Source organism: Balaenoptera ricei, chromosome 4, assembly GCF_028023285.1.
Source record: "Balaenoptera ricei isolate mBalRic1 chromosome 4, mBalRic1.hap2, whole genome shotgun sequence".
Classification (NCBI taxonomy): domain Eukaryota; kingdom Metazoa; phylum Chordata; class Mammalia; order Artiodactyla; family Balaenopteridae; genus Balaenoptera; species Balaenoptera ricei.
Window position 1 is genome coordinate 1,165,875 of NC_082642.1, and position 18,087 is coordinate 1,183,961.

The following is an 18,087-nucleotide window of genomic DNA, read 5'->3' on the forward strand; positions in this document are numbered from 1 at the left end:
ATCTTCTTTATCCATTCATCTGTTGATGGACATTTAGGTTGTTTCCATGTCTTGGCTATTGTAAATAGGGCTGCTATGAACATAGGAGTGCATGTATCTTTTCGAATTATAGTTTTGTCTGGGTACATGCCCAGGAGTGGGATTGCTGGATCATATGGCAACTCTATTTTTAGTTTTTTGAGGAACCTCTATACTGTTTTCCATAGTGGTTGCACCAATTTACATTCTCACCAACAGTGTAGGAGGGGGAAACTGAGTTATTTGACGACAAATTTTTAGCTGCACATGGAAACATGGCATCGAGAGCTACATTGAGTTAATTCATAGAGAAACAAAGAATATTCTATTTAGATACATCTATATTATGACTGTATTTTCATCCTGCTACTGAAACAATTATGTTGGTTAAAGAGAATGAGTGGGTGGAGCAGAGGCCAGCAAGGGGGCCTGAAGCCACACCCAGTGGGTGCGGGAGGGAAGTGTTTCATACAGGACAGCCCAGACCAGCATATAGGAAAATGCTTTTACTGGCTATTGAAAATCAGTGTGGCGTTAAAAAGACTCATATTTCTACACTAGTAAAATTAATCACATTATTTGCTCAAAAGCTGCAGGGAGTTATCATTTCTGAATTATATCAGATTGATGAAGTGAAGGAGGCAATAAGGATCATAGGCTTCTCTAAGCTCCCTGGGATGGGTGTGGCTTGTGGCCAAGGAAATCTATTGTAAGCATCCCAGGAAACACAATACATCTGTCAGTTTTGCAGGCACTTGGCCCCCAGCTTGTGTTAAGTATGTAGGAATGCAAATATGGAATTATAGTTTATTGATTAAAAGCAGAGAGAAGCAATCCCTGGAATTTGCTGGCTCCTGTTTCCCAAGTCTACTCTTTCCAGTGGTACACTTCACTAGTGTGAAGAGATTCATATTTTGAATGCCAAAATTAGACACAATAACTAACAAGTATATAATGTTTAGTAGGTGCCCTATTCTAAGGGCTTTAAATAAAATAACTCATTTAAACCTTACACCAACCGTATAAGGTGCGTACAATTATTATACCCATTTCATGTATGAAGAAACTGAGGCACAAAAAGGTTAAGAAATGTGCCCAAGATCATATAGTTAATAAATGGCAACCCTGAGAATCATACAAGTAGTATGATAAATAAAATTGAAACAAAGACCAGTTTGGATAAGTATGATTTGAAAAATATTCTGTTCTTTGTAAATTGGAAGGAAGGGAGCTGTGACAATTTCCCGTCACTCCACCTTCCCTTTTCCTCAGATATAAGCCGGTTCTATGTTTGTTCAGGAGCCTTCACGTACGGAGGTCCACCTGGGGCTCTGACATATCATTTCCTCCCTGAAGAGGTACCACAGAATAGGGTGAAAGAGTTTTGCATCTATTCTCAGAAACATACTCAACAACTCTTTCAGAAAGTGCAGAAGAGAAATTAAAAATCACAGAGGGGGCTTCCCTGGTGGCGCAGTGGTTGAGAGTCTGCCTGGCAATGCAGGGGACATGGGTTCGAGCCCTGGTCTGGGAAGATCCCACATGCCGCGGAGTAACTGGGCCCGTGAGCCACAACTACTGAGCATGCGCGTCTGGAGCCTGTGCTCCACAGCAAGAGAGGCCGCGATGATGAGAGGCCCGCGCACCGCGATGAAGAGTGGCCCCCACTTGCCGCAACTAGAGAAAGTCCTTGCACAGAAACGAAGACCCAACACAGCCATAAATAAATAAATAAATAAATAAAAATTAAAAAAAAAAAATCACAGAGGGATGTCACTCATTTTGCTGCCTGCCTTTAAAAAAGTTATCTGTGTGGATTTTCTCCACAATTATTGAATGATCTGTGCTTCTTATTGATAAGAGATGGAAGTAATCATCTAATTTCTAATGAGACAAAAAAGTTTATTACACATGCCAGGAAAGATTGGCTTTGGATGAAATTGTAAAGAGTAGGGCTGGGATTTGGGTCTCCTGTCTCTCTTTACATAGTTTTACAGGATCATAGAGCATTTGAGCATGAAGAGCCCTGAAAGATGTTGTCTGATCTCCTGGTTTTACAGATAAGAAAACTGAGGACAGAGAAGGCATGTAATTTGCTCCAATTAGAAAATCCTATTATCTGGACTCCTAGCCCAGAGCTACTCGGAACATACACATATACTACACACAACCACACACACAGAGACATGTCCACACACTGACACATACACAGAGTGCACGTATACACATGGACACACACAGGTATACACACGTACTCACAGATGAGGGTACAAGCAAGCACACACACATACACGTGCACACAAGTTGCCCGCTCCTGTATGAAGTCATATTTTCTGCCTAAATTCTTCATTAATAACCTGGTAGTTGGTGGAAGTTGATTACTCTTTCCTAAGAACATTTGCATCTTAAGAAATGTCTCCAGAAAACAGAACCAGAGTGAAAATCTAAAGTAAAGAATTTTAAAGCTGCAATTTCAGACAGAATCAGGGACTGAGTGCTGCCCCTTGCCCTGCCAGCTGCTTCTGTGGGGAGGACTTCTTGTCCTTGGGACCATCCAGCAAAGTCAATATTCTTGTAAAGATGTTAACATTTCTTCTCAATCCAATTTTGTCCCAATCCACCTTGCTAGGGTTCCACTTTCCCACAAGTATGGCTCGTTTAAAAGACATTTTAAAAATAATTGTGAAATACAAAAGAATAATGTATAGGTCGTGAAGGAGTTGTTCATTTTTATCTATTTTTTCCTCTTCAAGAAGACAAACTGCCTCAGAGCCATGGCTGTGGTTCCAGCTGGCTGGTTCATCTTACTGCTCTGCGGAGCCCAAGGTTTCACCGGGCTCCGTCTGCTCCCTTTGGGCCCAGAGCTTAGCTGGGGGTGGAACCTGAGGGCGACCTTCTCATTTTCAACACTGAAATAAATGTTTATTAGACAAAAAGCTTCTCGTCAACGTTGCTGGGTTCAATGTAAGTGGCTTGTCTGACCCACGTATTGCAGCTCCCTTCATGTTGCACTGATATTGTAATAGCTCATATTGTACCTTGAGGTTGAACTTGGCTATTGATCTATTTCAACATAAATATGGCAATTAATTAGAGATGGGCTTGGACTAAAATATCTGACCTTTCTGGATTCTTTATTTATTTTATTTTATTTTTGGCTGTGTTGGGTCTTCGGTTCATGCGAGGGCTTTCTCCAGTTGAGGCAAGTGGGGGCCACTCTTCATCGCGGTGCGGGGACCGCTCTTCATCGCGGTGCGCGGGCCTTTCACTATCGCGGCCCCTCCCGTCGCGGGGCACAGGCTCCAGACGCGCAGGCTCAGTAGTTGTGGCTCACGGGCCCAGCTGCTCCGTGGCATGTGGGATCTTCCCAGACCAGGGCTCGAACCCGTGTCCCCTGCATTGGCAGGCAGATTCTCAACCACTGCGCCACCAGGGAAGCCCCTTTCTGGATTCTTGAGCGTATCATTGGGACAACTTCTGATAAGAGACAGAACCTCAGAAGGGCATTTTATACCCAAGGATATTCTCAACAAATAACTCCATGGGGCTGGACCAAGGACTTGCTGCATCAGTTTCCAGTGTATTTCTACCGGTTTAGCATGAAAAATCCACGTCCTTTCACCATGGAGGAGCTCAGGATGGCTGTGGGACAGGCTGGTGAGGAAAAAGCTTGTTTCCTGACATACATATGCTGAAGTACAGAAGGAAATACAGGGATATTTTTCACTTGGCTTCGCGCCTCCTGGAGTGTCTGTCACCTCCCCGTGATGGATGGCCACGCAGGGTGAGAAGATGGAGCCCCACGCCGTGCAGAGAGCTTCATTCCTACGCCAGTTATCTTAGCAGGAATCTGTCACAGACACAACAGAAGGGGACACCAAGGCCTTCATCGCAGCCCCTCAGTGGGTGAGTGGGGGGAGGGCCTGGAGTCCCCCAAATTCTCCAAGCACAAGGAGCACATGGCAGTGCTCTCCACAGCTGCACCCCGATGGCTTTTTGCCAGACTGAGTCAGTTCCTCTTTTTCACTGCAGCCAATGAGGTCCCATGACCTGGCCCTGCTCTAGCTCCTCCACTTCATTTCGCTCCTTCCAGCCTGACTCATACTGTCCAGGTCTGGTGGCCTGCTGTTTATGTCTCTTGCATGTGGCCAGGCTTCTCTTTCCACAGGCTGGGCTGAGGTTGGGTGGGACCGTGGAACACATTCCCTGAATGTTCCCAGGGCTGGTTCCTCCTTGTCATCTCTGCCCTCAGGCCTCAGTTCCCATGTCCTCCCTGCCACCTCTCGGATGTAGCCCTCCCACCCCGTCCCCTCTCATTTCTCAACTGTATTTTCCTCCCAGCACTTTATTACCAAGATTTCCTTGTTTATTTCCGTCTCCTTCTCCTATTCTGGATGAAAGCTTGATGAAAACGAGGACTTGACTGTTCTTTTCATCACTGTATTTGGCACACAGTAGGTGCTCAATAAATACTTGTTGAATGAAGAAAGGAATGTTAGAGTTTTAAGGGGGCGCAGTGACATCAAGATTTCCTTCTCAAGATTTCTTCTTCCTCATTAACTGCTTATCAGGCAGGATGACCTTTATGTCTCCCGAGAATTGCTGCACTGGTTGATATGACAAAAGTGATCTCAGCGTGAGGTTGGCAATTGGGATACAATGGATGGCATATCTTTCCAGAGTCTCTGGGGATGCAGGCCATCTTGGTGATGCTTTGGAATCTCATCAAGCTCCCCATCCTGTTCATCAGACAGCCGGGGACCAGAGATGTCCAGAACGCTAGGCAAGGCCCCTGTGCCCTGGCTACTCTGATTCAGTTATTCCTAAAGCTTGGTCCCAACCCTTACTGAGGCCCACCAGCCCAAGAGACTCCCTCTCTTATGCTTGTACTTACAACAGCACAAAAATGTCTTGGCTAAATGGCTTTCCCTTCAGGAGTATTGGAATCTAGGTCTTAGTTCAGGCTAAATAGCCATTTAAATGCTGGCTCTGCCACTTATTTGCCTTGTAATCTCAAGCAATTTACTTAACCTCCCCAGACCTCCATTTTCCCAATGTGTAAAATGAGAATATTATAATAAAGTTGTTGTGAGGTTTAAGTGAGAAAATGATGTAAATAAATAATAGAATGGCTATATTTACTGAGTTCAATGCCTCCCTTTGGATTCTCTTGTCATTTAAAAGAGATGTCACCTCCTCCCTGAGGCCTTCCCTGACGCAGACTGAAATAAACCTCTGCTCACACTTCTATCCCAGCACCTGTCTTGGTTTCTCAATTACGTTAATCACCAGTGGACACAATCTGGTTGGCTCACACGTTTGTAGTTTATAGTCTGGGTGTCCCCCCCTAGATGAAAACAGGGTCCCTCTCTGCCATCCTCAGTGTCTAGAACAGTGCCTGGCCCATAGTGGATGCTCAATGTTTAATGCTTGTTGAATAAATGACTGAATGTTCCAGCTGCTTCATATATGTCATTTCAGTTAATCCTGACCATTCAGCAGAATAATAGTCCCATTATTTTAAAGATAGTGAAAATGAAACAGATAACCTATATAACTTCCAAATTGATATTATTTTCTGAGTGTTCACTACAGGTCAGACACTAAGCTGAGGGGTTTTCAGTGATGATCTCCTTATTAAGGAAGAGGGGCCAATGAAGGAGCATTGAGCCCAAAAAGTCATTTAGGGCTGACCGCTTACATCCACTATGGGCTAGGCACTAGTTTTAAATGAAGATTACTTCTTAGAATGAGATCCAAGGTTTCCTTTATCCCAAGGCCTATTCCTTTATCCAGACCTGTTCAGCAGCTATGTGATGTCACCAACATCTCAGCAACCTTCTAGTTTTCTGCTCTGCCCCCCTTAGTACTGGTGTCTTCTTCATGCTTGCTGCTTCACTGTTGCAAGATGGTTGCTGTATCTCAAGGATTCACATCCACATTCTGGTAGCCTCAAACGGAGGCTGGAAGATTGAATCTTTTTGCTGGGCATTTTACCTCCCAAGGAAGAAGAAAATAGCTATTGGGTAGAAAACCAGAAAAATGATGACTAGTCCATTGGCTGACAAGATGACCAATTGTTCTTTAATAAACATATCAGATAATCAGAGATCAAAATGAGCTAGGGGAATATATTAAGTCTTTGGTGTTTCATATGACCATAGAATCAGCTTGCAGTGAATCCCACAAAGTACTTAGGGTTCTTAAAATATGTTGATGAGTGCCCTTTGAATCAGACACTCTATTTGTAGGAATGGAGGCAAGCTGTTTTTCAAAAATTTGACTGACCATACCCAGGATTTAGACTTATTTTATGCTGTCCACAAAGGCCATCTACCTGAATCCAGCTGCCATAGTGAAAATTCACATGGAGAATACACCTGGAATTGATTCCTCTCTACTCTAAAGGGATTGGGAAATGATACCCACTGAGTAGGCAGATGCTGTAATTGCCTCTCCAATAGTCATCTCCACCCATTCTTCCCTGCAACGTAATCCCAGTCTATTCAGTTATTGGGGAGAGATACCTTAAGCTCACAGAGTATAGTTCTCCACCCCAACTCTAAGGAACAAATTATTATTTATCTAAATCAGTCCTGGAAAACTCTTTACCACTGGACAGTAAATGATCTATGATGGCAGGGAGTGTTGCCCAGTTCTAGACAATGAGAAGTAAGGGAAATTTGCTGGTGGTGGTAGTGGCTGAGGGCAAAGAGTGGGGGGTTAGGATTGAGGGATAGTTCCCTTCCCCAAAAGACAAAGATTTTTTTAGACATCTTTTTATTAAAGTATAGTTGATTTACAATGTTGTGCTAATTTCTGCTGTACAGCAAAGTGATTCAGTTATACATATATATACATCCTTTTTTTAATATTCTTTTCCATTATGGTTTATCATAGGATACTGAATATAGTTCTCTGTGCTATACAGTAGGACTTTGTTGTTTATCCATTCCACATATAAGCTTACATCTGCTAACCTCAACCTCCCATCCCATCCCTCCCCCATCCCTCTCCCCCTTGGCAACCACAAGTCTGTTCTCTAGGTCTGTGAGTCTGCTTCTGTTTTGTAGATAAGTTCATTTGTGTCATATTTTAGATTTCACATATAAGTGATATCACATAGTATTTCTCTTTCTCTTTCTGACTTACTTCACTTAGTATCATAATCTCTAGTTGCATCCATGTTGCTGCAAATGGCATTATTTCATTCTTTTTTTTTAATGGCTGAGTAGTATTCCATTGTATATATGCACCACATCTTCTTTATCCATTCATCTGTTGTTGGACATTTAGGTTGTTTTCATGTCTTGGCTTTTGTGAATAGTGCTGCTATGAACATTAGAGGTGCATGTATCTTTTTGAATTATTGTTTTGTCTGGATATATGCCCAGCAATGGGATTGCTGGATTGTATGGTAATTCTATTCTTAGTTTTCTGAGAAACTTCCATACTGTTTTCCATAGTGGCTACACCAACTTACATTTCCACCAACAGTGCAGGAGGGTTCCCTTCTCTCCACACCCTCTCTAGCATTTGTTAGTTGTCGACTTTTTAATGATGGCCATTCTGACCAGTGTGAGGTGATACCTCACTGTTTTGATTTGCATTTCTCTAATAATTAGTGATGTTGAGCATCTTTTCATGTGCCTATTGGCCATCTCTATTTTTTCTTTGGAGAAATGTCTGCTTAGGTCTTCTGCCCATTTTTGGGTTGGGTTGTTTGTTTTTTTGTTGTTGAGTTGTGTGAGCTGTTTGTATATTTTGGAAATTAAGCCCTTGTCAGTTACGTCATTTGCAAATATTTTCTCACATTCTTAGGTTGTCTTTTCATTTTGTTTATGGTTTCTTTTGTTGTGCAAAAGCTTGTAAGTTTGATTAGGTTCCATTTGTTTATTTTTGTTTTCCTTTCTATTGCCTTGGGAGACTGACCTAAGAAAATACTGGAACAATTAAGTCAGAGAATGTTTTGCCTATGATCTCTTCTAGTTTTATGGTGTCATGTCTTATGTTTAAGTCTTTAAGCCACTTTGAGTTCATTTTTGTGTATGGTGAGAGGGTGTGTTCTAACTTCATTGATTTACATGTGGTTGTCCAGCCTTCCCAACATCGCTTGCTGAAGAGACTATCTTTTTCCCATTGTATATTCTTGCCTCCTTTGTCAAAGATTAATTGACTGTGTGTGGGTTTATTTCTGAGCTCTCTATTCTGTTCCATTGATCCATATAAGACAAAGATTCTTAAGAAGTAAGTCCTTTTCTTTCCAACTCTGAAGGTAGATGTGTCACTGTAGCTGTGTGGGCATCTTGGAAGACATCAATCCTCATATTGCTTTGTTGCTGAACCAATGGGGCAACTACTACCTCTGGATTTCTTGCAATATGAGAAAAGTAAACCCCTATTTAAAACACTGAAATTGTTTTTTTTCTTCCTGTTACTTGCAGCCATACACAATTCTAACTCATACACACACACTATGTTGAGCACTGAAACTGGTGCTTTAGCTACCCAGTTCTACACTTTATGGCTCTGTACTTGACTTCAGTTTTCAATTCTATAAAACAAAGCTAGTAAAAGCACCTGCCTCATTGACTGTGGTGAGGATGGAACAAGCAGTCTGGACAAAGAGCTCATTGCTCATTCTGTCACACTGCAAGCTGTCAGAAAGTGGGAGCTATCATTATTATTCAAACATGTTTGCTTTGAAATATTTTGAGAACTGTATAAGGCCGGCTGGTAGAAAAGGAGAAGGAGCAAGAGGGTCAGCAATGGAGCTGCTCGTGGCAAAAAGACAAGGGGGCTGGAAATGTGGACCAGGAAGTTCTGTGGGATTATAACAGCTGTAAAGTCTGGCTGGGAAGGTCCTGGGAGGAAAAGAGGGGGCAGAAACGAGGGAGAGAGTTGCATAGTGTAGCACTGTGGTCATGTCAGAGCTACAAAATTGCAAAATAAGCAAAAGAGGGCATCCATGTACAGTGTTGTATTTGATGGGAATAAGATCATGAAAGAATGCAATTGCAGCAGCCAGTTAGAACTTGGCATAAATGGATGGATATTCTTGCCATACTTTTATTTCAAAGACCTCTGTTTATGGCTGCTAGAATGGAATATGTGTTAAGAAAAAAAAAAAGCAGGCAAAAACAAACAAACAAACACAACAACAGAGATACAGAGAAAGGAAACCAAGCCTGACATGAAAGGAATGATATCATCTCGGTGGTGGGGAGAATCATTGAGCCTTTGAATCATTCCTTGTCTGTTTTCTGTTCAGCCCACAGTTAGGGTTAATTCTCCCTGATCAGAGCTGCTCACTTAGAAATCTCTACTCACCTCCAAGTTCTCACCCAGAAGTCAATGCAACCTCACAAACTAATCTTCCCCAACCTTGGCTGGTTATCTGGAACCACAGAGAAGCAAGGGTGTTCACTTTAAAGATGCTCCAGCTGAAAGGGTCCAAACAATAATGCTGACCCCTTTCACTTTAGGCTCTCAGCATTAACACCCAGCAGATCTCAGACATGAATCAATAGTGCTACCAATCCAAACAGCTGGAACCCACCGCAATTCTGAGCTGTCTTGGGCACAAAGCATGATGGTATTTCTGCTGGATGTGCATAGTAACGATATTTTACCTTAGAAGTCCTCAGGGAAAGCCAGTCTCTTGGCACCAAAAGTCATGTATAAGTGTTTTTGAGTCTTTCTCACGTGTTTAGTGACTGGAAGGACTCCCATAGTCACCAAAATATTCCTTAGACTGTATATTATGTCTATTAGACTGTATATTATGATCGGAGGATGTTAGTCTCTCCTTTTGTTCCTGATGACTCTGGAAACAAACATATGACTTTATGGGACTTTCGTAGGCCATGAATATTTCATTTGGCAGAAATGAGCCCATCTTTTATATATAACAGATAACACTTGTGTCTGTGTGTGTGTGCTGTGTGTGTGCATGTGTGTCCATCCCTCCATCTTCTCTCACCTGAATTGTTACTAGGATCTATGGTCTCCTTGACTCTGTTCATCCCCCTGCCAATCTATCCTCCACATTATAGTCAGAACGAGTTTCCTGCCTCTTCCTTGCTTAAAACCCTTCAAGGGCTTGTCCATAGGATCAAGTCCAAGGAGTAACATGGGCTTGTTAGTCAGATGAACTTCTCCCTGGTTTGCCTGAGATAGTCCTGATTCTTGCCTGTTGTTCCTGTATATGTATTAACAGTGTCTCCTTTCACTCCAGAAGTGGTTACATTGGGAAGATATAGTGGAAGATAAGTTGTGTGGGCATCCTATTAATAAGGTCCCAAAACCTCCAGCCTTAGTTATCGTTACGCCACCCTTCAATTCCATGCTCCAGAATAAAAATATGCCATATTTCTCCCTGCCCAGGACCCTTCATACATGTATTTTTTTTCCCCTTGCCTAAAACATTTCCCCCGCCTTCAACCTCCTTCACTTGGCTGATTCCTACGCATTCTGGGAAGCCTTCCCAGAATCCCCAATTTTATCAGAGTTAGATGGCCTTCCTTTGGCCCTCCATGATACCCTAAGCTTTCCTTACCTCAGCTTACCACACCATCTTGATACTGCCACAGTGCCTGCTGTGGGACAGACTCTATTAACCCTCTCAGTTATTCATTGCTTCTGCATAAGGATTATACATCCCTGCCTGCTGCCATGGCTCTGCATAAGGATTACACATCCCACCCTGCTGCCACTTGCTGGGTTTCATACCCTTGCCTGCCCCATTGATGGCAAGCTTGGCTACATGGCTTGCTGTAGCCAGTAGAAGGGAATACAGTATATGTTGTGTCTGATGGAAGCTTTACAAGCCTTCAGGTGTGTGCACCAGCTCAACTGCTTTTCCGTGGTCATGGGAACAACACAGCCCATGTGAAATCTTCTCTTTCAGCCTGGATCTCAGAATGAAAAGGCATGTGGGCAAAGTCACCACCTACATCATATAACATAAATGAAAAATAAAAAAAGCAGTTGTGATTGTAAGCCACCTGAGATCTGGGGGTTGTTACTGCAAGATAACCCAGTGAAGGCTGACTGCTCTGTGTAATCTCCTTTATTTCTTAGTACAGTATACAACCTGAGGTCAGGCAGCATGTCTCTCTAAATCACCCTTGTATCTCCAGTTCCTAGAGCAGCATCCAACATTGGTCATTCCTCATTAGGTTTTGTTCAATGAATGTATAGATGTGTACCTTTTGTTTTCTTGAATAATAGATTGAATATCAACTTTTCGAAGGTCCAGATTGGTTATATCTTTAGAAAATATTATGTTTCTCACACAACAGTCCAATTTTCTACTTAGTTTGATTATCACACACAACTGGAAAATAAAGAGGTATCACCATTTGGCAAGTGAGAAAACTGATGTCAGAGAGATTTTTACTTCTAAGATCACACAGCTATCTAACAGCAAAAAAAAAAAAGAAAGGCTTGACTTTCTGGTGCCCAGTTCAGGGTCCTTTCCCATCCTATCAGTGACCCCAATCCCAGAGAAGACAGAAAATAACTGTTCCTCTCTACCTAAAGCCTTCTTGGTATCAGCTTTCATCTGCTCGCCATGACCACTCTTAAGGGGAGATACATTGAATCCATCAATCCCTTTCTTTGGGATTAAGGGGGGCAGTTAGCTAAAATGTCTTCTCTGTTTTAAAAAGGGACCATTTGAAGAACAGAAAGGGAGAGAGAATCACCCAAATTTAGTTCCTGTCTGGTCTTTGTAGATTTCAGGAACAAATTCTGAGCTCCCACAGAGTGAATGAGGTTTTTTTGTTCTCCACAAAGGTTGTGTTCAAGAGAACAGGCTCCAGTCTGCCTCACCAATCCAAATTCTCTTAAAATTTCAATAAAGAGAAACTCTTATTTTTGGTGGTTTATTTAAGTCAAAGCTGATGTTTAAGTGTCACATCTTCCTACATCAACAAATATTTATTGATTATCTCTATGCACAAGGCATTGTGCTGGTGGAAGTTGAGTTAATTTTAAGTGCTTCTTAATTGCCCTTTAGCTGGCTGAGGTTAAAGTAATTCTTAATCAAAACCCTTGCATCTGTCTTTACTGAGGAAAATGTAAGGGCAGTGCGTCTCTACTGGGCACATTGGAATCACCTGGGGAGCTTTTAAAACTAGTGGTGCCTATGTCCCACCTCCTGCGTTCTCATTTAATTGGTCTGGGATGTCACCTGGACATTGGGATTTTTAAAAGTTTCCCAAGTGGATCATATGTGCAGGCAGAGTTATAAACCCATGTGTTGAGGAGTCTGGCCCCCAAATTGCTTCTTGTAGACTGATGATCAGAAGCATTAGTTCAAATAATGTTACATTCCCAAGATCCTCCTGACCCAATTCACCAGCTGAATTTGAGACATGGTGCTGGGGCAGAAAGAGACCCTATAGAGTGTGGCCAAGAGATATGGGCTCCAGATCTGGCTCTGCTACTCACTGAAAATATGACTTACCTTGACTTAAGTGCTATGGATCTCAGCTTTCTGGTCTGAGAAATGAAATAATTAGACTTGATCAGTGTTTTCTAAACTTTTTTCATCAAAGACCACCTTTTAAGCCCTCTCTTCCCAAGTGGATATAATGTTTTTAAAAACTTCATCTATCACACTCCATTTATTAAGTGTTAATTCTCCCTCCCCCAATAAGAAGATGTGGCACATATATACAATGGAATATTACTCAGCCATAAAAAGAAACAAAATTGAGTTATTTGTAGTGAGGTTGATGGACCTAGAGTCTGTCATACAGAATGAAGTAAGTCAGAAAGAGAAAAACAAATACCGTATGCTAACACATACATATGGAATCTAAAAAAAAAAAAAATGGTTATGAAGAACCTAGGGGCAGGACAGGAATAAAGACACAGATGTAGAGAATGGACTTGAGGACACGGGGAGGGGGAAGGGTAAGCTGGGACAAAGTGAGAGAGTCTCATGGACATATATACACTGCCAACTGTAAAATAGATAGCCAGTGGGAAGCAGCCACATAGCACAGGGAGATCAGCTCGGTGCCTTTTGTCTACCTAGAGGGGTGGGAAGGAGACGCAAGAGGGAGGAGATATGGGGACGTATGTATATGTATAGCTGATTCACTTTGTTATACAGCAGAAACTAACACACCATTGTAAAGTAATTATACTCCAATAAAGATGTTAAAAAAAAAAAGAAAGAAAGGGGATGGTGCTTAAATCCTACTAGATACCACTTTCCTTCACATTTTGGCTGACTTTGAATAAATGCAAAGTACTGAGTTGAGTGAACACCAAGTGCATCCCTTTATTCATCTTAGAAAACATGACCGGGATGCTCACCCACCACCTGGGAGCTGAGCATGTCTGCGCCATCCTCACTTACCACCCCCGTTCCTCAGCCCAGCCTCTCCCAGACCATCAGGAAAGCCTAGACAGCAGGACTGCTCAGCTTACCTCGTCTTACCTCTTGGAGTGAGTACGGGCAGCTCCAGGAGGAGGCGTGTGACTGGGGTCCTGCTTCCAAGAAGACAACGTACTAACCCTGCCTAACAGACAATGTCAGGCTCTTGCTAACCTTAGCAAACAGATTTCCCTCCCTCATTCTGTGGAAAGAAGTAAGTAAGAGGAAGGAGGGATGGAAGCTTCCTCCATGGCCTTTTGCAGGAGAGCTGCCCTTAGCAGAAGATCTTTTCTCTGGGGACTGGGGCAAGAATGTGAGAAGGAAAGAAAAATTGAACTTGTGTGGCTATAGGTGTCCATCAGATCCTCGGATTAATGTAAAACTGTCAGTATTATCATTGAGCAAATAATGTTTAAGCGTAAAGCAAAGAAAACTGAGGTGTTAGCCAGCCTCTGAGTTTTATTAGGGACAAATGTTGATTTTTTGTTAGTCCTTTTAAAACAGTGAAAATAGTTTATAGATCCCCATGACTAGCTTTGAAATTAGGGGATGGGAACTGATCGCTGGGCTCCTGAATTAGTGAGTTCTTATTCTTCTAACACTAAAAAATAAATATCCTATCATTTAAAAAATATAAATGTTTTTTTAAAAAAACTCTGTTGGTGGCGAAGTGGATCAATATTAAAGAAAAAATATAGAATGTGTTCTAACCAACACATATGCTTCGAAACTGCTCAAAACCAACTGTGATTATGGGAGGTAACTTTTTAGGCACTAGAACCTTGGGCTGTTTTAGACGACTACTCAGGGAATCCTAGGCTTGGGGAGAAAGCATTGTTTTAGCTGAAACCCTTTTGTCCACTCATCTTCAGCCACTGGAGTGGATACTGAACAAATAAAAAATATACATTAAATAATATGTTTCGGTACAGGGTTAACTTTTGATTACTCAATGGTGAATTATTTCATTTGATAACTACCAGGGACTCCTCCTTCCCTCAAACCTTATCTGGCTTTTGAACAGTACAATGCTTCACTATTTCACTTCTTTCTGAGAAGTGGGGGTAAAAACCTGAAGAGGCTAAATGGATCCAAGTTGATACTCCTGGGCATCTGTATAGCAAGTGTGCATGGCACACGTGTGGTGGTGGAGTGGGGTGGACTTGTCAATTCTCCAGCCGTGCTTGATTTCCCTTCATCCAAACGACCCTGCTCACTCATGTAGAGGATCAGCCTTTCACTATACATGACCAGGCCCAGTTGATTAGACCAAGGGTAGACAGCTGATTAAAGAAGAGCCAAAACATTGCTTAGGTTAAACCAGACTTTTCTTTATAATTTGAACCAAGAGACACAGAGTCAGCAATCAAAGAATGGTGCACTCTAGATTTCAAAAATCATATAGAGTCAGAGCCAAAGTGGACTCTAGTCTAAGTCAAAGCACGAGCCGAAACCATGGGGAAGCAGAAACTGGGAACACTGCAGAGGAAATCAGTCGTCAAGAGAACGCAGCAGGAATACAGAGAAAAACAAAGATGAGAGGCAAGGTAGCCAGATGATTGAACAAGTATTTAACAATCTACTACATGCTGAAAATATTAAAATGAATAAGAAAATACCTCATGCCTGGAGGAGTGTATAGTCTGAGGAGACACACATATACTATTAGCTATTATAGTCATCAAATTTATTTCTCAAACTTTTGTTTATTCTCTTTATCCATCCTCTAAGTGGTATGTGGAGATTTCTATGGGACCACAGAGGACCGTGTGGGTCATTCTGGCTGGGGCATTGAGGAAATCTCCACAGAAGTGAGAATAAGCAGTGAAAATATTTCTAGTATACGATGCTTTCCAAATTGTGCTCCATGGAACACTACTTCCATGAGATGTAATCCTTATTAGTATAGATGGATGGATGGATGGATGGATGGATAGATGGATGGATGGACAAATAGATCCATGAACAGTATTTTCAGAAATACTGGGTTTAACAACATCCACAAATTTCTTTACTGTAGGTCTTCTCAAAGCCTTTAATATTCAACTGTGAATTCTGAATCTCCAAGAGAAACTTAAATTATATAGTACTACCCCAAATTATTGGTTTACAAATCTCTTCTTTCCTTTGAGCATTTTATAGGGACCAGTATTTTGCAAGTACAGATGGAAAAAATGCATTTTTCCCATTTCTGCTTGTTTGTTTCTTACTCCTATTATCCAGAAGAGAGTATTATTACCATTATGCAGGCATGACAATATTTTAATATCAAGACTATATAGGGAGGACTTGCTTATAGATTCCTAAAAGGATCAACCAGTAGTTTTTCAAAAATAATTTGTTTTATTTTGATAAACCACTGACCAATCTGACTTAAATAAGATGCTTTTTCCGATTTTGGATCATCTTCTTTTAGCAAGTTGCTGAAACTTTATCAAAATCACATTTCATGGACAGTAGGTGGGAACTGAGGTCCCATAAACCTTGGGGCTCTGGGCCATGTCAGTGTGCAGGAGTATTGCGGCCTGGACTTCACACACCTACTCACCCACCTGTGTGGTAAAGTTGCCATTAGCATTCTAGGGTTCTTCTCATGATCACACAAATGGCTCCAACTCCCTGAATTCTGGGTGATGTTTTTCAGCTCAAAGGAGAGAAAGTTGTTGCCTCAGAACCAATAGAAATCCAAAGCCTTAACAGTCTTGTGTCTCAGCATGTTTGAATCCAGTTACTTAATTTGAATCTTTAGGGGTTTTTTCACTGTTGTGTTCATTTTCTTCTTGCTGATTTTGAGATATGAAACAACCTCAAAAACCTTCATTTGAGGGCTCATTAAAAGTCTAGGAAATCTTTCATTTTCTTGTTCCTTCTCAGGCATTAGTTTGCATAGCTCATCATAATAAGAGGGTCAAGGAGAGCATGGTACTTCACACAGCATTTCACGCCTATCCATTGCTGTTAAATGGATCAAATCAGCTCTGTGGGCCCCTGACACCGTTGGCTAGGCTTCTTGTCTCTCTTGCCATATTTTGTGTTGGCTATTAAAGAGAACATTACACACTTAGAAAAATTAATTGTTATAATTGCTTTTTATTGCACACTGGACAGAAGGTTAACAAGGCAGCCTCTGTAAGAGCTTGTTAGCTATTTGGTTCTGCTAAAACTTTGTAGTTTTTACTTTATAGTTTTCAGATTTTCTATCAGATTGGCTATAGCTACTAGAAAAATTATTTTTTTCCCATTGGAAAACTGAAAAACACTACCCATTGACACCAAAACAGTTTTTCCTTCCTGTAAAGTAGGCGTTACTTCTCTTTCCAAGATTGCTAATTTATTGTGGTTCATAACAGCCTGTTCTTGTTTTAGAACCCTCTCTTCTTGTTTCACTGATGCAATGCTTTCCTTTATCTCACTAGGGATATTAAACCTAATTATTATTATTATTATTATTTTTAAAAACCCAGTAGTTTATTTCAAAGTATAAATTTCAGGCTTGCTGAAAAAAATCCCACTACAGTTAACACTTATACAGACAACACTCTACTGTACATTTAAAAAAGAAAAACCCCACAAAAACCTTCAAAACCTAATAAAAATAGGGCAACTTGCTATAGCCCAGTTTCTATTAGACATTATTTTTTTTTCCTAATTATTTTAAAATCCTGTTCTAGCTGCTTTATTAACTCTGTTTCCTTATATGTAGGTTCTTTTATTTATTTGTTTGTTTTGTCTATTCTCTTTTTCAAGACATTGACTTTCCTCAAATGCTGAGGATTTTTGGTCATGTATCCATTTTTCCCCCATAGATTTCTCCACCAGAATGGAAACTTTTTACTGTCGTTACCTAATCTCAATATTATTTCTCAGAGATCCTCCTAGTTTCTGGTCCACTGATAGTACTCCACTGTATCTGGGGTGTCCAAGGGCATATATTACAGTGTGTGCTCAGCCTATCACTTTGTCCTAAAACCAAGAGTTACTTTTGTACATGCTCTTACTTCCCCAGGAAATATTATGTAAAAAACTTTAGAAATATTTTTTATTCAAGGCTTGCCCTAGAGGTTGTCAGATTCCATAATCACCTTGCAGATTTGATTTTTGCAATGGCCTTTATCACATTTTCAAATGACATCTATTTATTGAAGGCTTGCTATGTGTTTAGGAATCATTCTTGGCTACCAGCCCTGACTTCCACACTAACTAGGATGTGTGGACTTGAGCCCATTAAGTCTAAGTTTCCTCTTCAGTGAAACTGAGATAGTAATTTCCACCTTATAAGGTCAATGTAAAGATATTAATTATGTGTGCAAAACAACTAGTAGAGTGCCTGTGACACAGTAAATGTTCATACCAAAAAAAAAAAAAAGAAAAAAGAAAAAAAGAAAAGAAAAAAACCTTTTTTTTAACCCAAATGTTTACCAGTTCCAGTGCTCAGTGCTTTTCATTCCTTTTTATGCACCTAGATTTCGATTTAGCATGATTTTCCTTCTGTCTGAAGGACCTCCTCCTTTAACATCTCTTTTGGAGCAGGTCTGCTTGTAGTGAGTTCTTTTAGCTTTTGTATGTCCAAAAATGTCTTTATTTCACCTTCATTCATGAAAGATACTGCTGAGTATAGGGCTCTAGAATGATCATTCTTTTCTTTTAGTACTACTACATGTTAATCCACCATCTTC